At 41.1% G+C, this 26114-nt stretch overlaps 1 protein-coding gene and 1 long non-coding RNA gene across 11 annotated transcripts in view; both read left to right on the top strand.

Annotated features, from left to right (window-relative positions):
- LOC137369501 (transcription factor 4-like) overlaps positions 1-26114 on the top strand; it is a 648100-nt gene that overhangs the window by 37504 nt on the left and 584482 nt on the right. The window lies entirely within an intron of this gene.
- LOC137369587 (uncharacterized) lies at positions 5943-12031 on the top strand. The gene is made up of 2 exons (XR_010974974.1): positions 5943-7872; positions 8662-12031. It is a non-coding gene; the product is annotated as an uncharacterized lncRNA (long non-coding RNA).

The following is a 26114-nucleotide window of genomic DNA, read 5'->3' as shown; positions in this document are numbered from 1 at the left end:
CTCTCCTATATTAAACTACTTTTCCCTGAATAATTTTTTTTTCAAATAAAGAAAGAAAATCCAAGGCTGCATTTCATCATTGTTAAGCAATTCTAGTGACATTACAGATACGTACATGTTTCTGTAATGCTCCGCTTTAGCATCTACAGCTTCTGATGGGATTTAATGAGGGCCTGAAAGCTTGCATTTACTGATCAAATTATAGATTATGGTAGCCAGATCAAAATTGGGGTGCTGAAATTTGGCAGGCAAACGAGAAAATGGACTTAAATAAAAACAAGAAATGCTGGAACCACTCAGCAGGTCTGGCAGCATCTGTGGAAAGAGAAGCAGAGTTAACGTTTCGGGTCAGTGACCTTTCTTCGGAACTGACTAATATTAGAAAAGTCACAGGTTATAAGCAAGTGAGGTGGGGGTGGGGCAAGAGGTAACAAAGGAGGTCTAGATTGGCCCAGGCCGCATAGCTGACCAAAAGGTCACGGAGCAAAGGCAAACAATATGTTAATGGTGTGTTGAAAGACAAAGCATTAGTACAAATTAGGTGTTAATACACTGAATATTGAACAGCAGCAAGTGCAAACCTGAAAAAAACAGTGAGTAAGCAAACTGAACAAACTAAGATGAAATGAAAGCAAAAAAAAAGATTGAAAATGGACTTGTTCGGCCCGCCAAGCCTTTTGATTGTATCTGCAGGGGTTTTGATTGGTATACTGTTGTTGTGTGTGCTGACTTCTTGTAGTTTGGCTTCTTAGCAGTAGTTTCATATTGTGAGATTTGATTTAAGGGGACAGCTTTTCTGTGTTGTAGTACTTACTGCCTTATAATTGTTGGTAACTGGAGTGATGACTTTAGGCTCGCTCCAGAGTGTCTCACATCTACACTATAGCAGCAAGGCTGTCAATATCATGAAAATGTAAAGAGTCAGACTGATAACTCATTTAAAATGAAATTGTGACTGTGTTTTAAGTGTGAAATGTATGTCATAAAGGCTATATTTTTAAACTAAAATGGGTGGAACTTGAAAAGTCTGCAGCAGATGTTCAACCAGTAGAATATCATAAGTTTGTGTGTATGTGAAAACATTTTAAATTTCTGTGCTGCATTTATTTGTCCAGTGATATGCAAAGGAGACTGTATGCACTACCTTCAAAATTAACTAGGCCTTATGCTCTTTCATTTAAAAAAAAAGGTTTTTCTTAAATTGCCCTAATTTCTAAAAGTATAAAACCATGACTGGAGGAAGAGAACATGATTTATATTGCTGATTTCAGTAAAGCACAATTTTAAACTATAGTTTGTGCCTGGTGAGAGTATTTGAGCTGTACAACAATGGGTTCCATGTCTATTGCTCTTGTGGAGCAAGCAATTTGTGTCAATCGCTTACAAATGTCACACAAGAAGCGTTTATTTGAATCTGTTTAGTTCCTGAATGCCATGAATTTAGATTGAGATCTGATTGTTGGAGTACTACTAATGAAGTTCTGTCCTGAAGGGGGTGACTTCTTATTGGTGTAATGTTCTTTGGTGCCAGATGCTGCCTAATGTCTTGTCCTAATGGCTGCTGTTATTGAGGCTAAAGTGTTGATTTGCACATTGAGCCTCTAGCATGTTGCATCTGTGCACTGATAGGGTTTTGCTTTGCACAGTGGATTTCCTTAATTGTGAGAAGGTGTTGAACAGAGCAGGAGGAGGGTTGCTTGCAATAATAGATAATTTTGAGCTTGTTCCTGTCCTTATCTGATGTACACAGACACATTTTGAGGAAGGATATCCGAGAGGGAATGCTGACCAATTTTATCCTGTCTAATGCAGGGGTGCTGGAGCCAAATTTATCTTCAGTACAGCCTACCTATCCGAGATTATTTACCTTAATGCAAATCACCACTCGAACCTGGCACCTCCTTAGGACTCAGCCATGGCTCAATGGTAGCACTTTCTGCTCTGTTTGAAGCTCATGGGTTCAAACCTCACTCCAGAGATTTGAGCATATCATCCAGACTCTTGTTTCAGTGCAGTAATTAGGAAGTACTGTACTGTTGGAGATGCTGTCTTTTGGATGAGATTAAACTGAGGTCCTGTCTTCCCTGTCAGATGGACGTAACATTTCCCATGGCACTGTTCAAAAAACAAAGCAGGGGAGTTTTCCTACGTCACTAAAAAAGCAGATTATCTGGTCCTGTATCTGTCATTTGTGGGATGTTGCTTTGTGCAAATTGGCTGCCGTGTTTCCTACAACAGTGACTATGCTTCAAAGATACTGTATTGGCTGGAAAGTGCTTCAGGAGGTCCTGAGATGGGATTAACACTGAATAGATGCAAATCCTTTTCTTTAAGTCTGTAAGGTTCAAATACTCACCGCATGATCTTGCTGAACCATCAGAGGAACATACAAATTAGGAGCAGGAATAGGTCACTCAAGCCTGTTCCTCCATTCATGGCTGATCTGATTGTAACCTCAACCGCACATTCCCGCCTACCCCCGATAACCTTTCACCCCCTTGCTAGTCAAGAATCTATCTATCTCTGCCTTAAAAATATTCAGAGACTCTGCTTCCACTGCCTTTTGAGAAGAGAGTTCCAAACACTCACGACTCTCAAATAATATCTCCTCATCTCCTGTCTTAAATGGGCGACGCCTTATTTTTAAACAGTGATCCCTATTTCTAGGTTGTCCCCCAAGAGGAAACATCCTTTCCACATCCACCCTGTCAAGACCCCTCAGGATCTTGTATGTTTCAGTCAAGTCACCTCTTACTCTTCTTAACTCCAGCGGATACAAACCTAGCCTGTCCAAACTTTCGTCATAAGACGACCCACACATTTCAGGTATTCGTTCAGTAAACCTTCTCTGAACTGTTTCCAATGCATTTATATCATTCCTTAAATAAGGAGGCCAGTACTATGCACAGTACTCCAGATGCGGTCTCACCAATGCCCTGTACAGCTGAAGCATAACCTACTTTTTTCTATTTAATTCCCCTCGCAATAAACAATAGCATTCTATTAGCTTGCCTAGCTACTTGCTGTACCTGCATGCTAACCTTTTGCGATTCATGTACCAGGACACCCAGATCCCTCTGCATCTCAGAGCTCTGCAATCTCATCATTTAGATAATATGCTTTTTTATTCTTCCTGCCAAAATGGACAATTTCACATTTTCCCACATTATGCTCCCATTTGCTAGATCTTTGCCCCCCTCACTGAACCCTGTGTCACACCACTCATTACATCTTGCCAACCAGAAAATGACCTATTTAGCCTATTTTATGTTTCCTGTTAGCTAACCAATCTTCTATCCATGCCAATATGTTACCCCCACACCATGAGCTTTTATTTTCTGCAATAACCTTTGATGTGGCACCTTATCAAATGCCTTCTGGAAATCTAAGTACAATACATCCACCACTTCCCCTTTATCCACATCACATGTTACTATTTCAAAGAACTCCAATAAATTGGTTAAACATGATTTCCCTTCACAAAACCTTGAATTTTTGTAAGTTCCCTGCTATAATGTCTTTACTAAGCGCTTCTAATATTTTCCCTATGACAAATGTTAAGCTAACTGGCCTGTAGTTTCCCTCTTTCTGTCTCCCTCCCTTTTTGAATAAAGGAGTTACATTGGAAAATAGCCAATCCAAGGAACCCTTCCCAGAATATAGGGAATTTTGGAAAATTAAAACTAACACATCAACTATCTCACTAGCCACTTCATTTAAGACCCTAGGAACCTGTTCTGTGTATTTACAATCATGATTTTAATGCCCTAATTTGAATTGAATAAGAGGCCTCCTAGCCAATATTTATTCCTCATCAAGACCACAGTAACAGATTATCTGGTCATTATCTCATTGCTCTTTGTGGGAGCTTGCTGTGTGCAAATTGGCTGCTGTGTTTCCTATATTATAACAGTGACTGCACTTCGTTGGCTGTAAAGCACTTTCGGACGTCCCGTCGTCATGAAAGGTGCTATATAAATGCAAGTCGTTTTTTTTTTTCATAGGGCCATTAAAGCAAAGGCTGAGAACTAAAGACAACTATGTTGGTTTATCTGGCCAGCCCAAGTGTTTAGGCATTACAAATAGCTAATATCTATCTTCATGTTTTGATTTTCTTCAAATGCTTTTCTGTTTTTGTTTAAAAATTTTTAAAAATGAAACTTAGTGTTTGAAGGTATTTTGATTGTTTCAGTTTCCCATTTCTGTTGGTTTTTGCATATTTGCATGATTAATTTAGAATTGGGTAATGAGTTGTAAACTTGGGTATTATACTAAGTCAGTAAATATTTTGCAGGTTTTTGTTACCTTGTTGAACATAAGAAATAAGAGCAGGAGGAGGACTCTCCAACTTGCTCCACCATTCAGTAAGTTTATGGCATATCTGACTTTGGCTGCAACTCCATTTTACTGCATGTTCCCCTAACCCTTGACTCTCCTATAGTTCAAAAATCTGCCTTGAGTATATTCAATGACTCAGCCTCCCCAGTGCTCTGATAAAGAATTCCAAAGATTCACAACCCTCTGAGAGAAGGCGTTCCTCCTCCTCCTCCGCCTTAAATGGGTGACCTCTTCTGAAACTATGCCCCCTGGTTCCAGATTCTGCTATAAAGGAAAACAGCTTCTCAGCATCTACCCTGTCAAGCTCCCTTAGAATTTCGTGTGCTTCAATAAGATCACCTCTCATTCTTCTAAACTCCAATGAATTTGGCCAAACCTGCTCAACCATTCCTTATGAAAATCCCATTATCCCAGGAATCACCCTAGTAAAGCTTATCTGAACTGCCTCCAATGCAAATATGTTCCTCCAGTAAGGAGACCAAAAGTGGTCTAGGTGTGGTCTCGCCAATGCAAGACTTAACCTACTTGTATACTCCATCCCCCTTGCAAAAAAGGCTAACCTTCCGTTTGCCTTCCTAGTTACTTGCTGTACCTGTGTGCTACCTTTTTATGTTGCATGTATGAGGACATCCAGATCCCTCTATACTGTAGCATTCTGTAGCTCCTCTCAATTTAAATAATTTTCTTTTCTATTCTTCTGACCAAAGTGAGGAACCTCACATTTCTTCATATTCTACTCCATCTGACAAATCACTTAGCCTATCTAAATCCCTTTGCAGGGGAGACAGTGCTGGTGTGATAATGCCACTGGACTAGTAATCTAGAGACCCAGGCTAATACTCTAGGGACACCGGTTCAAATCCCGCCACTTCATCTGGTGGAATTTAAATTCAATTAATCTGGAATTGAAAGCTAGACTCAGTAATGGTGACCATGAAACTACCATTGATTGTCACTAAAACCCATCTGGTTTGCTAATGTCCTTTAGGGATGGGAATGTGCCATTGTAACCTGACTTGGCTGACATGTGACTCCAGACCCAGACCAAGTTCTTGACTGTTAACTGCCCTCGGAATGCCTAGCAAGCCACTCCGTTGTACAAAACAGCTACACAAAAGTTGAAAAGGAATAAAACCGTACGGAATAATCAGCATCAACCTAGACATTGGAAATGGCAATGGCAAACACAGCCCTGTCTGTCCTGCAAAGTCCTCCCTAAGAACAGCTGGGGCTTGTGCCAAAATTGGCAGAGCACTTCCACAGACTAGTCAAGCAATAGCCTGACATGGTCATATTCACGGAATCGTAACTTGCATCCAATGTCCCAGACATCATCACCATTCCTGGGTATGTCTTGTCCCACCGACAGGATAGTCTCACTAGAGGTTTCGGCACAGTGGTATATAGTCGGGAGGGAGTTGCTTTGGACCCCATGAAGTCTCATGGCATCAGGTTAGACATGGGTATGAAACCTCCTGCTGACTTACCCCCACCACTGCCCTCCCTCAGCTGATGAATCAGTACTCCTCCATGTTGAACACGGCTTGGAAGAAGCACTGAGGGTGGCACGGGCACAATGTATTCTGGGTGGGGGACTTCAATGTCCATCAAGAATGGCTCAGTAGCACCACTACTGACTGAGCTGGCTGAGTCCTGAAGGACATATCTGCTAAATTGGTCCTGCGGCAGGTGGTGAGGGAACCAACAAGAGGGGAAAAAACCTACTTGACCTCACCCTCGCCAATCTACCTGTTGCAGATGCATCTTCCCATGACCGTATTGGTAGGAGCGACCACCGCAACGTCCTGTCTTCATATGTGTGACATTACTACTGTGCTAAATGGGATAGATTCAGAACAGATCAGGCTGCTCAAAACTTGGCATCCATGAGGCGCTGTGGACCATCAGGAATTGTGACCAACTTCAGCCATAAGTGCCGAGAGGATGATTCATCTCAGCCTCCTCCTGAGGTTCCCAACATCACAGATGCCAGTCTTTAACCATTTCGATTCACTCCAAGTGATATCAAGAAATGGCTGATGGCACTGGATACTGCAAAGGCTGTGGGGCTTGACATAATCACCACAGTAGTACTGAAGACATACTGCAGAACTAGCCAAGCTGTTCCAGTAGAGCTGGCATCTACGCAACACTGTGGAAAATTGCCCAGATATGTCCTATCCATAAAAAGCAGGACAAATCCAGTCCAGCCAATTACCACCTATCAGTTTACTCTTGATCATCAAAGTGATGGAAGGTGTCGTTGACAGTACTATCAAGCGCCTCTTAAACAGCAACAATGGCTCACTGATGCTCAGTTTGGGTTCTGGCAGAGCCACTATGCTCCTGACCTCACTACAGCCTTGATCCAAACATACACAAAAGAGCTGAACTCCAGAGATGCAGTGAGTAATTGTCCATGATATCGAGGCAGCATTTGGCTGAGTATGACATCAAGGAGCCGTAGCCAAATTGAAGTCGATGGGTATCAGTGGGGGCAAGCTCTCCGCTGGTTGAAAACATACCTAGCACGAAGGAAAATCGTTGTGGTTGTTGGAGGCCAATCATCTCAACCCCAGGACATTTTCCTCAGGGTAGTGTACTAGGCCCAACCATCTTCATCTGCTTCATTACTGACCTTTCCTCCATCATAAGGTCAGGAGTGGGGATGTTCGTTGTAAGATGTTCAGTACAATTCGCAACTATCCAGATACTGAAGCAGTCCTTGTCCATATGCCGCAAGATATGGGCAACATTCAGGCTTGGGGTGATAAGTGGCAAGTAACATTTGTGCCACACAATTACCAAATAATGACCATCTCCAACAAGAGAGAACCTAACCATCTCCCCTTGACATTCAACAACATTGCATTCGCTGAATCAACATCCTGGGGGTTACCATTGACCATGAACTGAACTGGAGCAGCCACATAAATACTCCGGCTATTCGATCAGGCCAGAGGCTGGGAATTGTCTGGCGCGTAACTCACCACTTGACTCCCCAAAGCCTGTCCACCATCTACAAGGCACAAGTCGAGTGTGATGGGATACTGTCCACTTGGCTGGACGAGTGTGGATCCAGCAACTCTCAAGAAGCATGACACCATCCGGGACAAAGCAGCCTGCTTGATCAGCACCCCACCATCTTAATCATTCACTCGCTTCACCATCAACGCACAAAGGTAGCAGTGTGTACCAGCTACAAGATGCGCTGCCGCAACTCTTCATGCCTGCTTCAACAGAACCTTCCAAATCTCCCCCCAAAAAGGCAAGGGTAGCAGATGCATGGGAATAGCACTACCTGGAAGTTCCCCTCCAAGCATCATGCCATCTTGACTTGGAAATAAATTGCCGTTCCTTCACTGCTGGATGAAAAGCCTGGCACTCCTTCCCTAATAGCACTGTTGGTGTTCCTACACCAGATGAACTGCAGTGGTTCAAGAAGGCAGCTCACCACCACCTCCAGGACAATTAGGGATGGGCAACAAATGCTAGCTTTGCCAGTGACACCCACATCTTATGAAACGAATAAAAGTAAGACTCTTTGTGTCATCCTTACAACTTGCTTTCCCATCTGTCTTTGTAGCCACATTTGCTGCTGATACAATGCACTTGGTCCCTTCGTCCAAGTCATTAATATAAAATCGTAAGTGAGGCCCCAGCACTGATTCCTGTGGCACTCCATGAGTTAGTTTGCCAACCTGAAAATGACCCATTTGTCTCCCTCTTGAAAGTGGGATGTTGTTTGCAGTTTTCCAATCTGTTTGAAAGTTTCCAGAATCTAGGGAATTTTGGAAGATTATAAGAAGTGCATCAACTCTCTCTGCAGCTACTCTGTTAACACCCTTGGATGCAGGCCATCAGATCCAGGGGACTTGTCAGCCTTTTGTCCCAGAAGTTTTCCTAGTACTCTTTTTTTTTTTTCTCCAGTGATTGTTTTAAGTTCCTCCCTCCTTTTTGCCCCCATTTTCTTCTACTATTGGGATGCTTTTAGTGTCTTTTACTGTGAAGATAGATACAAAATATTTATTCAAAATCTTTGCTATTTCCTTGTTTCCTATTATTAATTCCCCAGTATCACCTTTTAAGGGACCAATGTTGACTTTTTTTGCAACTCTTTTATATATTACAAGCAGCTTTTACTATCCTATTTATATTTCTTGTTGGTTTGCTCTTATCTATTCTATCTCTCAAATTTATTGTAGTTATCCCTTGCTTGTTTCCAAAATCCTCCCAATCTTCTGACCTACCACTAATCTTCACATTGTATGCCGCCTTTTGCAATTTGATACCATCCTTAACTTCCTCTCAATTATATTGCAGGTATGATGTCCACAGCACGTTGAGGCTCCAGCATGTTACATCTATGCAGTGATAGTGTTTTGGTTTGTGGAATGGATTTCCTCAATTTTGTGAAGGTGTTTAGCAGAGCGGAACGAGGGTCACTTACAGGCTATGTTTGTGTGTCTCCTATTGGCTGGTTATGGAGTTGTGCAGGTCAGGTTGCTTGTCTCTGCAGTATACAATGTGATTCAGAGACCAGTAGACAAAAGCAGGATTAGAATAATACAACTACTTTTGCTTTTTGGGGAAAATAAAGTACCAACTGTCCTGTAATAAAATGTAAGCAGACGCGACTTCAGAATCATTTGTTCCTAAAATGGTTGGTAAATTCTTTTTTCAAAATCTTGAGAAAGTGAAGATTGGATGACACTTGCCTTTTCAATTCAGCTTTGTCTTAGAACCAGAAAATTACATGTTACCATCTGATTTCTTTTGGAATCTGTGCTACTGGGATTCTCCAAGCCCGTGTAACATTAAAGGGGATATCCAGGACTAATTACACTGTGACCTCACTCCTGGAGATGCCTGCAAAGAATAATTTATGAAGCTCATGGCTGGATTTCTAAGGATTGCTTTCCTGTATCACTGAGGTAGAATTTGCCATATAGTTGCCCTCTGTTTATTTTGACAGGCTGTGTTCCACTGAATTTTGATGATGCAAATATTCACCTTTTCCTTCTGGATAGAATTAATAATTGAAGACCAAATTGTGGGTGCCAACTTTGGCATAGAAGTTAGGGGATTTACTGGGTCTTTGTCATGCATGACTTTTCATGCTTTATAGGCGAGCACAATTGCATTTTTGCTACCACTGTTTTAAGTTTTATTTAAATTTAAAGAAGATAGAAATTCCTGAATGTGTAATGTAAAAGTTCAAACAGCTACAGGACTAACATAAGCTGGGGCATGAACTGAAGCGGAGTTGCTTGACCAGGATATTCCATGCTGAAAATTTTCTGAATGCGGTGATGCTGCCACAGAGCAGCTACATACAGCATGCCAAATTTTTTTTTTAATGTAGTTTGCGCATACACTAGTGGCATTGCAGTGAGCAATTAGTGGAGTAATACTCATTTGTACAATCCAGGGTACTGAAAGATAGCGGTCAGTTGTACTGTAAAGGATGAAGGATTATGACATTTTAATTCTTTCCTGCTCCACCCCTGCAATTTCTCAAGTGTTCTGTAATATTCGTGGGTTTAACAGTATAAGTAGTTCTTTTTAAAATAAATATTGAAAGCTGAAGGTTTTAATTTCTTTTGCACTGCTTGAAAGCATCTTTTTTAAAAAATTTATTTTTACCTGTGAACAGCAAATTTTACATATATCCAGCTTTCTAAACAGCCAACTTAGACTCTTGAAATTGTAATAGATGAAATATTTAAAGGTTAAATTTACAAGATGATAGCAGCAGACAGCTATTAAGCTATAATTACTTCTACTGCTGCTAGTCAGTGACATTTGATCCGATTAATTTAACATAACAGGGACTTGAAGAGCTGATTCTACTTTCAGATTTTTTTTTTTTGTTGAGACCTATCTTGCTGCACAAAATTGAGTTTGATTTGTATTTAATTGTTTGGAAGAGCACTTGCTCTTCAGATGAAATACAACATCTCCCCATTTGCTAGTTTATCCAGAAAATCATCAAAATAAGGGAAAACCTTGCATCATTTCTAAGGTTTTGCAAAAGAAAAATCCTCTTCTGGAGATATGATTTGATTCCCTTGAGCTTAGATGCTGGAAAATTATTGAACTGTGGGGGGCATCATAGTTGTGTCTGATTCCAGAATGTGTTACAGCATAGAAATAGACCATAGGGCCTAATGAGCATGTGTTGATGGTTTGCTCTCATTCACTCGCCTTGTTTCCCATATGTTTTAATATTTCTCTCCATTCATTTAACTTTCTGACATACTTGCAGACTCTGCTACAACAGTGCTCTATGGTAGAGTTTCAAGTTCTAACCATTCTGTCAAGAATTTTTTTTCTAAACCTCCCCATGAATCCTTTTTGTGATCCTCTTAAATGTGTGCCGCCTTGTTACTGTCATACACCAATGGAAATAATCTATCATACACCTTCATAATTTTGAGATATCTCCATTCTAGTTAAATAAAGTACTAACGTTCCCAAGTGTGTCTCTCCATAACTGCAACCAACACAGAGCTGATAGGCCAAAATGGCCATTTCCGTACAGTAAAATCCTTGGTATTACTTCAGTCCAACATTCAGACCTGCGCATTTTCCAGCAGAGATCACAGTATAGCAATTGGGGATTGAAGCCTCAGAAGTCAGGATAACAACATCTGGGGATTCTAAGTTATGTTGAAAGGTTAAAGAAGTTAGGGTTGGCCTGTGAGTTGGATGAATGGAAGCTTTTAGAATTATGAATTGGGTTAATAAAGTTGTTACAGGTAAATTGTATATCCTGTTGACTGGACGAGATCATTTGAAAATTAAGGGAAAATAGGAACTACAAGGAGAATGCTTTTGCATAAAGGGCAATAAACACATGGAGTAAGTTATGAGAATGTCTTTGAGGCAATTGGTGAGGATGAGATAAACTTTTCCTGCTTTTAAAAAAAAAAAGAAAAATTCCTAACTTAGTGGTAACAAGAGAAAGTAATCGTGTTCATTAGTTTTAGTAAAGTATGTATCCAATACAATTTGCTTAAGTGCAGTGCCAGTTGTGTAACTGCGTTTTTGACAGAATTATGCTAGCAGCTGCATGCTCTCCGATGGTATATTCTCATGGTTGGTTAACTCTCCAAAGCCACAAAGTTGCCTCAATTTGAATAAATGTTGCATAAGAATTTTTTACTGCTTAATGTTGGGGTAAATTTGAGCAGAAAGTACCCAGGAATTTCCTGGTCCTTTGCTGTTCTAATTTTTAAGGTGCACATTTTCTGTTACTGCTTTGTTAAACATCATTGTGCTTTAATTCAAAATTCTACATAAATTAAAATATTATTGCAGTTTAGTTTTTAAACCTTTTTCTCCTGGTATACATGTTGAACATTGTATCTATATATTCAAAACCTTGCATATGGCATGCACTTCCTGCCCTCATACACTGCTTCCTGTAGCATTTTTTTATATCAGCAATTTATAATTGAAACTTACTCTGTAAATCTTTAGAGTGCAATTCAGTATGCAAAAATTTATGTAAATATCTTATAATGGCAGAAACCTATGTAAACATTTTGCCATCTTGGTTAATCAAATAACTCAATGCTTTTTGGGATAAAAATCACCCTTATTTTCCACTCATTAACTGAAATGTCTAATATTCAAAATATTGTTTTATGCGAGAAATTAAAAAATGATATATTTTACCATAATATAATTTTGTTTTTTGTGTCTGTTAATACTTTCATTAAAGTTTTTGCTTGCTGGCCATAGCCTCCCACATTAGTTTGCCTGGTGTGGGGACTCCTTGCTGTAGGCAGATCTTCGCAGGCTGATTAAGTAGTGTGCACCATTTCCCAGAATGCATCTGTATTTAAACTAGCAAAATGATAAATGTTTTCTGTACTAGCCTTGAACAAAATCTGCTGTTTCTCAAAATTACTTGATGAAAAACTAGAGGACAAATTTCTAAGTCTTTTTTTTTAAAGAGACTTTGTCAATGCATACCTACGTGACGTAAGTAATTGCTGTCTGTATTGATTACATCCCGTCAATAATTTTTATGTTCGAGTTACAAATACCGTGTAAACTTCAGAAAGCATAATCTGGCAGAAAAGTGGAGTTAAGGCCACAATCAGATCAGCCATGATCTTATTGAATGGCGGAGCAGGTTCGAAAGGCGGAATGGCCTATTCCTGCTTCTATTTCTTATGATCTTACTCTCTCCCTGTCCTCACTACTCACAGGCCAGGAGTCCAATAGTGAACCAAATCCCAGGTTGCCTCTCCATTTTAATACCAAACTAAAGGATCCCATCTTCCTTCCAAATTCAGTCAGCCCTACTGCAGTGCTGCCAAGCTCCAGATTCTCCATAACCGTTATACTAAAACCCAGATTATCTCCCAGTTTTAGCAAAGTCCAGGATCAAGGTCATGCTACCAAGCCCAGGACCATCTTGAGTTTTACTAAATTACTGGATGGACCCCAGTGCCCCTCTACCAATTGCTGAATACCGGATCGCAAACCCCAGATGATGCATCTTGCAAACCATTTTGTGTATTTTTAACTTTAAATCTGGCAATTGATTAAAGATTATGTATATTCTTTTATAACTTTTTTTTAAGGCCATTTATGGTTTTCCCAGAATAATGGCGAGGTATGGAATTTGATCCCAACACCAATCAAAAATCTTCGAGTGTTACTTAATCATAAATCACATTTCCTAAATGTTTTAAACCCCTCGAATGATATAAAACAGCAGATCACACACCATATGCGATAAGATGAATTTTTTTTATTCGTTGGTGGGACGTGGGCATCGCTGGCTAGGCAAGCATTAATTGCTCTTGAGAAGGTGATGGTGGTGAGCTGCCTTCTTTAACTGCTGCATTCCATGTGGGCTCGGTACACCCACAGTACTGTTAGGAAGGGAGTTCCAGGATTTTGACCCAGCGACAGTGAAGGAATGGTGATATAGTTCCAAGTCAAGATGGTGTGTGGCTTGGAAGGGAACTTGCAGGTGGTGATACTCCCATGCATCTGCTGCCCTTGTCCTCCTAGGCAGTAGAAGTCGCGTGTTTGGATGGTGCTGTCTAAGGAGCCTTGGTGCATTACTGCAGTGAATCTTGTAGATGGTGCACGCTGCTGCCATTATGCATTGGTGGTGCAGGGAGTGAATGTTGTGGATGGGGTGCCAATCAAGCGGGCTGCTTTGTCCTGGATGGGTCGAGCTTCTTGAGTGTTGATGCTGCACACATCCAGGCAAGCGGAGAGTATTCCATCACACTCCTAACTTGTGCTTTGTGGATGGTAGACAGGCTTCGGGGAGTCAGGGGGTGAATAACTCGCGACAGGATTCCTAGCGTCTGACTGCTCTTGTAGCCATGGTATTTATATGACTACTCCAGTTCAATTTCTGGGCAATGGTAACCCACAGGATGTTGATAGTGGGGGATTCAGTGATCGTAATGCCATATTCTTAGTACAAATACCATGAGTATAGCAATATAGAGACCATCCAAATTAAATATCCAACTGAAATAAACAAAATGCCAAGAGTTCCCAATATGGGTGTAGAACAAAACTCATGGTCCTCAAAATGAACTGGATGAAACTCATTACGTCCAGCATGTCTAGAGAGATGGGCACTACCAGAACTGTTGTCAACTCCTTTTGGTCTTCCATGTATAACATCCAGTTTCTGTTACTCTACATGTTTGTCTAGGAACAGAGAAAGAGCAGTAGTAAAAGCTTGTGGTTAATTGTTCTATTGGGTATGCCCCACAATCATCTTTGTGATCAAGCGTTTGGATTTTAAACTGAATTTGGTAACTGGATGATGGTTGAAAGATGCTACTTGTAGTCTAAATGTCATTCATTTTTTTTCTTCATTCACTTGATGAAAAAGATCAATTTCAATAAATTTTCATGGCCTCAAATGTGAAAGATTTCCTGTGACCTAATTTTACATTTGCAGGTGAATGGAATAAAAACACCAAATATCAATGAATTGAGTTGCTTACAACTTTGAATCTGTTTTAAGAAATGTTCTCATTTAATAAATAAAACCTCCCTGATGCTCTTGTGGAGTTGGTCACTCTTGCTTGGATATAGTTCCATGATTACTGCAGTCCTTTGTCAGCATTCCCCGTCATTATCCCTCTGAAGCTGACCACAACTTCAGGATATCGGGCATGCGTAGATAAGTGTGGAAATCTTGAAGTTGCCGTCTGTCGCTTGGGGTTCTGACTCCAGTTGCACTCCACTCAGTCATTGAAATGTGTGAAAATTTCATCTTTCCTGCTCCCACTGCTAAATTGGAAGAGGGTTAACTTCAGTGGGATGCCAGGGTACAATGGAAGCAAAGACTGACAGGAAAAACAGTAATGGAACAATGGTGATCTTTAGAGAGGCGATGTTTCAGGTGCAGGCTATGTACATTCCAACAAGGGGGAAAGGTAGGGAAAGAAAGCCAGGGCTCCTTGAATGTTGAGGTGGACAGGGAATATGATGAAGCAAAAAAAAAAAGTATGATGCATGTCCGGTGAATTCATGAAGTGAGAACCAGGCTAAATACAATAAGTTGAGAGGGGAAGTGAAGAGAAAAATAAGGCTGGCAAAGAGAGTATGAGAATAGAAGGACAGTTAACATAAAAGTGAACTCAAAAATCATCTAGCATATAAATGGTAAGCAGGTAGTATAAGGCAAGGTGGGCCTCTTTGGTTCAAAGTGGTTCATATTTGCTTAAAGGTGCAAGTCAAGGTTATAATACTTTAGAGTTTGTATTGGTGTTTATGAAGGAAGAGGATGCTGACAAAATATCGGAGATGGTGGGAATAATGGATAGGTGAAAATTGATAGGCTAGATGTACTGGAAAGGCTGGTTATGCTTACAGTGGACAAGTTGCCTAGTCTGAATGGCTTGCATCCCAGCTTGCTAAAGGAAGTGGAGATAGCAGAAGTGCTTGCTATAATCTTCCAATCTTTCCTAGATACGGGGGAGGTGTCAGATGATTGGAAAGTGGCAAATGCGACACCCTTATTTAAGAAAGGACAGTCTTAGTAACCATAGGCCGGTCAGTTTAACATCAGTGGTGGGTAAGATTTTAGAAACTATAATCGGGAAAAAAATCAACAGTCACTTGGAGAGGTTTGAGTTAATTAAGGATAACCAGCATGGATTTGTAAAAGGCAGATCATGCTTGACTAATCTAATTGAATTTTTGATGAAGTAATAGACGAGGTTGATGAACGGAATGCAGTGGATGTTGTCTATATGATTTTAAGAAAGTGTTAGACAAAGTACCACATACAATCCTGGTTAACAAAATTGAGGCTTATGGGATAGGAGGCTCAGCCAGTTTGAATTAAAAAAAAAAAATGGCTTAAGGACAGAAAACTGGGAATGGTGGTGTGGGTGGTTGTTTTTCAGACCGAGGATGGTAGACAGTGGTGTTCCCCAAGGGTCAGTGATAGGACCACTGCTTTTTTTTGATATATGTAAATTACTTGAATATTGGAATACAGAGTGAAATCTCAAAATTTGCCGATAATAGGAAACTTGGAGGTGTAGCAGACAGTGAGGATGATAGCAATCAACTGCAATAGGACCTAGATAGGCTAGCAGAATGGGCAGACAAGTGTCAGGTAGAATTTAATAGAGAAATGTGATATGGTGCATTTTGGCAAAAGGAATAGGGAGAGGCAATATAGACTAAATAGCAGTTCTAAAGAGTGCACAGAAACGGAGGGACCTGGGGGTTCATGTGCATAGATCTTTAAAGGTGGTGGGACATATTAAGAGAGTACTTAGCAAAGCATATGGGATATTGGGCTTCGTAAATAGTGATATTGAGTACAAAAGCAGGAATGTTATGCTGAACCTTTATAAAGCTCTAGTTTGGCCACAACTGAAGTATTGCATCCACTTCTGGTCACCACACCTTAGGAAAGATGTGAGGGCCCTTGAGAGCATGAAGAGATGATTTACCAGAATGGCTCAAGGGATGAGGGATTTTTAGCTACAAGGTTCAGTTGGAAAAGCTGGGGTTGTTCTCCTTGGAGTAAAGGAGATTGAGGGGAGATCTGATAGAAGTGTACAAGATTATGACAGGCTTAGATAAGGTAGACAAAGAAAAGCTGTTCCCATTAGCTGATGATGCAAGGACTAGGGGACGTAGATTTAAGGTTTTGGGCAAGAGATACGTGGGAGATGTGACAAAGAACTTATTTACACAGCGACTGGTAATGGCAGTGGTAAAGTTGCCTGCGCGGGTGATGGAAGTGGAGGGGAACTATTTCAAAAGGAAATTGGATGAGCACTTGAAGAAACAAAACTTGCAAAACTATAGGAATAGAGCAGGGGAATGGGGCTGACTGGATTGCTGTACAGAGAGCCGGCATGGACTTGATTGGGCGGATTGGCCTCCTTCTGTGGCGTTTGACTCTGACATAGCCGTTTGAAACCCCTTTTAAAAAGTAACGCTTTTGTTCAATCAGGTAACTGGATTTTTAACAGCAATGTGATAAGTAAAATTTGATGAATAACAGAACTGACTCTGAGAAAATGCTTCTGTTCCTAATTAGTATGTATTTTATAATCCTGGAATGTTGCTAAATGATTAATTAGTAGATTTTTGAAGCTAATTTCAATTTGTTTTAGCTCCTATCTTCACTCCATGAGTGTGTCGCAATTCTTAATTTGCTCCATGTAAAAATTTGCAAAGCTAATTTTATTTTAGTGCTTTTAGTTTCCTATTTGCATTGGGGGGCTGGGGGGTGCGTGGGTGCTGGGGGAATGCAGTGGTCTGTGAAAATACTTCAATATAATTGGCTGCTTGAACAGCCTGATATCACTGCAGCTTCACACTGTACTTCCCAGTAAAGAAAGCTGCAATTAGTTGCAGGACCACTGCATAGCGCTAGATCTGAAATTCTCACCTGTGAGGTTGCTGGATCTCTGAGGCTCATTTCGTGGTCAGCGGCAAGGGCCTTTGCTTCGCTGCTGAACTCAAGATCTGGCCCATTGTGTTATTTGATTGTTGGGGGTGGGGGGGGGGTCACAGCTGATTGCCATCTACTATGTTTCTGCTGTGTGTGGCTGAGTTACACTCTGGATGGTGCACCATCAAGTTGAGGCAACAGCTAATTGTTAGACAGGTTCATGAAACATTGGCTGTTAAATCCAGAGAGTTGCTGGTGAAAAGTGAGGAAGTGATGCTTCAGTTATACAAAGCCTTGGTCAGACTCCACCTGCAGCACAGCATTAAAGTTTTGGGAACTCTCACCTCGACCCTACCTGGAGTACTGCATTTGAGTTTTGGACACCTTTTACCTCAGGATAGATACACCAGCCTTGGAAGAGGTACACTGCAGATTTACCAAAATGATACTGGAGCTTAAAGGGCTAAATTGAGAGCAGGTTATATAAACTTGTTTTGTATTCCCTTGAATTTAAAATGTCATTGGCTGATCTAATTGAAACATTTAAAATGGCAAGAGAATTGCTGGGTAGGCGCAAAGAAGCTGTTCACTCTGGTGAGGGAATCCAGAACAGTTAGAAGCGAAATCGAGAAGCATTTTTTACGTAAGGTAGTGAAAAGGCTGTAGATGCTGAGTCAATTGAAATTTTCAAGACTGAGGCAGATCTGCTGCTGCTACTACAGATACTTGCAGGAAGAGTCCATCAGGGATAACTGTGCCAGTGATCGTTAAATTCAGCATCCCCCTTCATTATTATATTTGCACTTCTTTTAAGGCAGGATTGAGATTGGTCCTTAATCAAAAAGCTGTGAAAAGACTTTCTGTCTGCCTGGGGTTTGTGACTTTAAAGCTGGTATGAACTACTTCAAATTTTAGGATAACTCATTTTAACTCTCCTTTTACATTGAACAGTATGTGACTCATTGTTAAAGCAGTAAAAAAAATTAATTTGAATTCATGATATTCTTCAGTGAGAAGACACTTCTTAACTGTTAACAAGCTTTCACTATTTTAAAATGCTGATTATACTGTGTGAAAAACAGGTTATTTGCTTCCTGTTCTGTTAGGTGAAATTAATTTAAACTAAAAACAAAAAATACTGTATAGTGAAAAGACAGGTTAACACTTCAAGTAGAAAACCTCCGAATATATCAGAAGGGTGCACATCTGAAACATCATAACCTGTCTTTTTGCTTTACAGGTGCTGAATGACCTGTATATATCCAAAATTTTCTGTTTATCCTTTTTCTTTTTGCTTTAAAGTGAGATTAACTGCTCAGTTGTTGTGTTCTGCCATGCTTCACACATTACCTCGTCTACAGCTCTTGAGAGGAAATTGACTATTAAAGGCCATAGAATTTGTTTTTAAATAAAGCAGTTGATTTGATCAAGAATATGAGCTGTTGAAATCTTGCAACAATATAATCTGCATTTCAAAAAGAAAATTGATCTGTTTTATTTGAAGATGTCTGTTTTTGAAATCCCTCCAAAAATGTTTTTGTTTAAATTGTAGGCGACACACTTTTCCACTGCCATCTTCGATTAAACTGAATCAACTTTGTGTGTGTGTGTGAGATATTTCTATCTATCCCTGTCTCTATGCTTGATAGAGCAAAAAGGGACAAAAGGATTGCGATGTACTGATGAGATGATGGCAAGTTTGGTTTTGAGAAATCTCGACAATGTAGGTGGAAGGAAAGCCTGAATGTGTAAATATGATGGAGAGAGATTCTTTTGAAGTCCTTGAAAAGAATGAGTTGTAGAAAGGAAGACCGTGCAAGACACTGCTCTGATCATAGGATTATTAAAATTATATTACATGCTGTTCCATAAGTAATCAGAATAATTATATTTAGGCCTCATTCACAACTTTCAGCTAATGTACCTCATCTGTAACTCAACAGAGAAATCCTGTACACTAATAAGCCATGTTGCTCAAAATCCTCAGTAGAACATGCAGTATGCAATACTGTCACCAGCATTGTTGGCATTGATTTTGTGGCGACTCAATGCCCAATTTTATGAGACATGGTTTGGGGGAGTTCCAGGAGACTGTGCAGCCAGCATGTGCTGGCCTTGTATTGAAATGGGACAATGAGATTCCATGGTGAATTTTGAGTTTGGGTGAAGCTCTGCCTGCAATATTAGCCTGGCTGTCACGAATTGGGTATACCAGTGCTAAAGCAGGTACATCACACATATGCTTAAGCTGTATTTAAGAATTTGTATAGAATTTTCCCCCTGCACTGAACATGAACCCATTCTCTAGGATTCCAGCATCAATCATGAGTGATTTAGGAAGGGGTGCTAGTAGATAGGCTAATGCTTGGTGCTTTGCACAGTCTACTGTGATGTCTGACAGATTATGGTGCCACTGAGTCCTGGTTGCTCATCCTGCAAAGGAACTGTAAGAAGAGAAAGAAGGGCAGCCACTTACAAGTCAATGCCTTCAATGCGAGGCAAGAAATAAGATACTTTGTGTGAGTGTAGCCTCAAGGGAAAAGAAAAACAAATTATGTTGGATAGATGATACTCACTGAGTGGTAGTAGCACTTTCAGATTTGGGTTCACCAATAGCTCCCACAGATTCCCTGGGAAACACAGCAATGGCAGTCTCCTCATGTGGTGTCAGGTCTTTATAGTTGTTGTCCTCATGCCTGTTGTGGACGGCTCTCAGTGGCTGTGTGTGTAGCCTTGGCCACTGATTGTTAAAGGTGTTATGCACATGCAAGTTGTTGTAAGCAGAACACAGTGAAGCATACTAAGGAACTTGTAACAGCAAGTTCATGATAAATCTCGTGAACACACTACCTTCCTTCCAGATCCACAGCTTTGCAAAGGCAGGGCCGGGGAATTGGACTTTCTGGTTGCAGTACTGATTGAAGGCCTCTGTAGGAGGGAGTGGGGGTGGGGGGGGAAAGGGAGATGAGGAGGGGGCTGGTAGGGAGACGATGGTATAGAAGGATAAGGTGGGTGAAGAAGATGATCGAGGGATTGTCCCTAAAAAATCAAGATTGACATGAGGTGCTGAGAAAAGGAAATGGGGTAGTTAGTGATTGCTGGAACAAAATCTTAGTGAGAATCTTAGTGGGCAGAGCAGGATATCTAGGTCAAGGGAGAAGAAGGCAGTGAGTCTGTCCAAGAGGGCAAAATAAGGCAGAGGTTAGCAGGGGAGTAGCAGTGAATTGAGCCAGGGAGCAGGATGGGGTATAGTTAGTCAAGAAAAGTTGAGCCGAAATAAGGGGCAGAGGCGAGAGGATAGGGTTGAAGAGTAGAGTAACAGCAGAGAGTAAAGCAGGTGATTAGCGTGGAGAAGCAGAAGAACTATTTGGGGTGGAGAGAGAAGCAACAAAGGTTGGAAATAATGACTTTGAGTAGCAGTATGTGTTCCAGTACATGAGGTTATTGGAAAATACTGCAGCCAGGATGGAATTGTAGTCACTTAAGGGTAGCCCAGGATCTTTGTAGGTGGATCAGAAAATCATGGTGTGCCTAAAGAGCAGGATATCAGAATTTATGGTTAGCATGAAGCTCAACGGCTAGTGACATGATCGGTTTGTATGATGACTGGAGAGTAATCCAGGATCTGTGTGGGTGCTAAGTCCTTTTGGAAGGCCAACCTGTCATCCTTACCTGGTCTGGCCCAGTTGTGACTGCAGTTCAACAACAACTGGCTGATGAAGTGGCCTAGCAACTCGCTCAGTTGTATCCAACCATGACAAACCACGTGGGCTGCAATAGTTTCTTAGGGCGAACAGGAATGGGCAGCAAATACTGCTATTGCAAGTGATGACCACATTCCAAGAATGAATAACAAAATGTGTTAAGTTTTAAGTTTTGATTTATAATCGCTGAGTAAAAATTGAAGTAATTTCCATTCATTTTTGTGATGCTGGTTAACACTTGTATGCATTATCACCAATGTAAAAGATGTAGAGTTTTAGTAAGCAGTGGAATTTTGTCTTAACCTGACCCCTCAAGTTTTACTAAAAAAAAATGCTAAAAGTGCACAGCAGATCAGTCAGTATCTGAAAGGGAGGTTAATACTTAAATTGTAACCTGTTGTTAGAGTTCAATTTCCCATCTAAAATGTTAACATATTTTGCTCTTTTAGATGCTGACTGACATCCTGATCCTTTTTTCAGAACTTTGTTTCTTTCTAAGATTTTAATATTCATTTTTTCTTTTTATCCCTTAAACCTCAGTTGCAAGAAGTGCTGATTTTAATTAATTTTTTATGCATTCATGGGATATGGGCATCGCTGGCTACGTCCGCATTTATTGCCTATCCCTAATTGCCCTCGAGAAGCTGGTGGCGGTGAGCTGCCTTGAACTGCTGCAATCTTTTGGTTTGTAGGTACACCAACAGTGCTGTTAGGATTTTGACCCAGCGACAGTGAAGGAATGGCGAGTTCCCATGCTTCTGCTTCCCTTGTTCTTCTAGGTGGTAGAGGTCGCGGGTTTGGAAGATGCTGTCGAAGGAGCCTTGGTGAGCTGCTGCAGTGTGCATCTTGTAGATGGTACACACTGCTGCCACGGTGCGTGGTGGTGAAGGGAGTGAATGTTGGAGGTGATGGATGGGGCGCCAATCAAGCAGGCTGCCTTGTCCTGGATGGTGTCGAGCTTCTTGAGTGTTGTTGGAGCTGCGCCCATCCAGACAAGTGGAGAGTATTCCATCACACTCCTGACTTGTTCTTTTGTAGATGGTGGACAGGCATTGGGGAGACAGGAGGTGAGTTACTTGCTGCAGAATTCCTAGCTTCTGACCTGCTCTTGTAGCCACTGTATTTGTGTGGCTGCTCCAGTTCAGTTTCTCGTCAATGATGACCCCCAGGATATCGATGGTGGGGGGACTCAGCGATGGTAATGCCATTGAAAGTCAAGAGGAAGTGGTTAGATTTTATTGTTGGAGATGGTCATTACCTGGCATTTGTGTAGTGCAAATGTAACTTGCCACTTCTCGGCCCAGCTTGAATGTTGTCCGGGTCTTGCATCTGGACGTGGGCTGCTTGAGTATCCGAGGAGTTGCAAATGATGCTGAGCATCGTACAATCATCAGCAAACATCTCCCTTTCTGACCTTGTGATGGAGGGAAGGTCATTGATGAAGCAGTTGAAAATGAAGAACAGTTAACTTCAATATTTATATCAATAGGTCCCATATCTCCAACCTTTTTGAACAGTTAACCTGGTTGCCTGTTTTGGGCAATGTATTCAAGCATTATTGATACCAAATCTGAAGCTGTACTTGAAAGTGTAGCCATGGCATACACCTAAAACAACTATTCGCTTTTAACTGCAGCATATTTGCTAATGGGGTGGATTTGTGCTGATATCCAAGAAAATTCAAAGGTTTTGACGTCTTTATTTTTGTACACATCTCTGGGCTGAACTAATTTTTGCATCTGCAATCTGTTTACCTTCGTGGCTCCCTGCTGTTTTGTAATGGGAAGACCATGAATATATGAAAAGAAATAACTTGTGTTTATAGAATGCTATGTCTTCAACACATCCCAAGGGACTTTGAAGCTGGTGGATTACTTTGAAGTACACTCAGTGTTGTATAGTGGTATGACAGTGCTTCTGTATTAGTTTTTTTTTAGAACTAATGTATTTTAGAATTATGGGCATTGTTTTATTTGAGAAAACTGAAAAGCATTCCATGGATGTTCTCACTGGGGTCATTGGAAGGTCTTTTGGACTTGGTTTGTAAGTAACCCTTACTGGATGTCACCTGTCTTCAAAATACCCATCAGAGGCTTTTTGACTTGGAGATGTTTACAGAGAAGTGATAGGTCAAGATTTATAGGGGTTTAGGAGGTTTTACTCATTGTTTTGGTTTCGCTTTGGACAGTGCATTGGAGTGTGAACTGTTTTGAAGACACTTGGAGAAAATCAGCCAAGAGAGCAGTCACCATCAGCACCCTCTTCCATCTCTTTGAAAAGCCTACCAGCTTTTCCATCATTTTGAGAGGCTCTCAGAAGCAAGTGGAATAAATAAAGAAATTGATGCTGCATTCCTCCTGAAAGGCCTGCCAGAAACCCCTGTTGCCACATTTCTTCTGGAAAGCCTGCCAAAGGGATCTTCAACGTCGCCTGAAAAGAACTTTTCTAGAAAGGTCCCAATGACAGCCATCTATGCGTATTTGGATCGCCAAGCCAAAAAGGGTCAACCGACATATTTCCGTATCTTTTTTTCTTCAAGAATTAGCATGTATTTGGCCAACGTATTCTTTGTCTTTTTTGTAACTGAGCTCTAAAGAGAAAATCTCTCTTTTTCTGTTAACCTGTGTGTGTGTGTCTGAGGTAACAGGGGAACTTTAATATTTCAATCTGTGTGTTAATGCTTTGCTTCATTACTGCTTATGTATTTAATAATAAACTGATAATTTTGTTTAAGAAACCTGGTTGGTGTATTTTATTCTGGGATAAAAATAGACTCTGTGATTGACCATATCGATAACTGGGTAAACATTTAAATATACGTTGTGACCTGTGGAGAAGTGGAATTAGAAAAGACAGTGCACTCCTCCTGCCTCGGTTGTAACAATATGTCAACATACAACAAGCAATTAAACTCTCGGTAATGCATGGTTACCATAGCCAGCAACTGGGACTCTATCAGGCATAATTTCCGTTCCCAAAAAAATGGGGTTCTGATGTTACATTGGTGCACCTTTGTTATCTAGACAGATAGTTTGTGCAGGTCAAGTTCTCTCAAACAGAAACTTTAAAAAAAAAGAATTACCAGACTCTTGGTGTGGTTGAGGGAGGACTGTTGACCACAGCAACGGGAGAGCTCCCTGATCCTTTCCCGATAGCCTCGTGGGATCTTTACATACATCATTGGGAATTTATTTGCCCTAAATTTGTTGAACAATGGATTGTCTTGTGTTACGTATAATATTGCTGGATAAAAGAATCGAAACATTCGAACAATAACAGATTGGCTGTACATGGATAACTTTGTACCTGCAACCTGTTTGTAGAGCACTAAAATGATCTGAAATCCATTTGCTCAGTCTCTCACTCCACTGTCTGACAAAAATGCATTGCAGTTTAATACTACATTCAAGAACCAGATAGCTAAAAGCTCAAGGTTGAGTTGTTCAGCAAAGTCAGCTGGCAACTTACACACCCTCATCCGAACACACAATGTCAGTTTCCACCAGCTGGATTTTGCTCCCAGCACCACGTCTGCTGCTATGGTGACTCAGTGGGGGGGGCGGTGGGCATGAGTGGAGAATCGGAGCGGCAGCAGCCATCACGGAACCTGATGCCAGGATTGTCGGATCCGATTGGCCGACGTCGCCATGGAAAATGAGGCACTCTCTCTGTGGGCATGGAAGGAGGGATGTCCCTTCTTTTGTGGGCAATTAGTGCCCCACAGATGACCCCACCCCACGAATCATAGAAAGTTTACAGCACAGAAAGAGGCTACTTGGCCCATTGTGCCTGTGCCGACCGAAAAATGTTCCACCCATTCTAATCCCACCTTTCAGCATTTGGTCTGTAACCCTGCAGATTACGGCACTTGAGTTGTATGTCCAGACTTCTTTTGAATGAGTTGAGGATCTCTGCCTCAACCACCCTTTCAGGCAGTGAGTTCCAGACCCCCACCACCCTCTGGCTGAAAAAGCCTTTCCTCATCTCCCCTCTAATCTTTCTACCAATCACTTTAAATCTATGTCCTCTTGTCACTGACCTCTCTGCTAAGGTAAATAAGCCCCTCACCTCCACTGCATCCAGGCCCCTCAAAATTTTGTACATTTCAATCAGATCTCCCCTCAGCCTTCTCCGTTCCATGGAGAACAACCCCAGCCTATCCAATCTTGCCTCATTGTTGCATTGTTCCAGCCCGGGAACATTCACGTAAATCTCCTCTGTACCCTGTCTAGTGCAATTAAATTCTTTCTGTCGAGGCGGCCAGAACTGCACACAGTACTCAAGTTGTGACCTAGCCAATGATTTATACAGTTCCAGCATAACCTCCCCGCTCTTGTATCCTTTACCTCAGCTAATAAAGGAAATGATTCCATTGCCGCCTTAACCACCATATCGACCTGTCCTATCTTCAGGGATCTGTGGACATTTAATCCAAGGTCCCTCACTTCCACTACAGCTGTATTTTCCCATTAATCATGTATTCCTTTGCCTTGTTTGACCTCCCCAAATGTATCACCTCACACTCCTCAGGGTTGAATTCCATTTGCCACTTTTTTTGCCCATCTGACAAGACTATCAATATCTTCCTGCAGCCTACCACATGGCCAATCTTTCTGTTGTCTGCAAACTTCTTGATCATACCCCCCACATTTACATCCAAATGGTTAATACGTACCACAAAAAAGCAGGGAACCTAGTACTGAGCCCTGCAGAATGCCACTGGAAACAGACCTCCAGTCACAAAAACACCCATCAACAATGACCCTTTGTTTCCTGCCACTGAGCCAATTTTGTATCCACCTTGCTGCATTTCCCTGAATCCCATGGGATTTTATTTTTTTAACCAGTCTGTCATGTGGGACCTTGTCAAGAGCCTTGCTGAAATCCATGCAGACCACATCAATTGCACTACCATCATCTATCTTCCTTGTTACTACGTCAAAAAATTTGATCAAGTTGGTCAGACAAGATCTTCCCTTTAAATCCATGCTGACTATCCTTGATTAATCTCTGCCTTTCTAAGTGACAGTTTATCCTGTCTTTCAGAATAGATTCCAATAATTTGCCTACTACTGAGGTTAGACTGACTGGCCTGTAATTATTTTGTCTGTCCCTTGCTTCCTTTTTAAACTGAGGTACATTAGCAGTCCTCC

Source organism: Heterodontus francisci, chromosome 1 (genome assembly GCF_036365525.1).
Source record: "Heterodontus francisci isolate sHetFra1 chromosome 1, sHetFra1.hap1, whole genome shotgun sequence".
In the NCBI taxonomy this organism is placed as follows: Eukaryota; Metazoa; Chordata; class Chondrichthyes; order Heterodontiformes; family Heterodontidae; genus Heterodontus; species Heterodontus francisci.
This window is presented reverse-complemented; position numbering and strand designations above follow the sequence as displayed.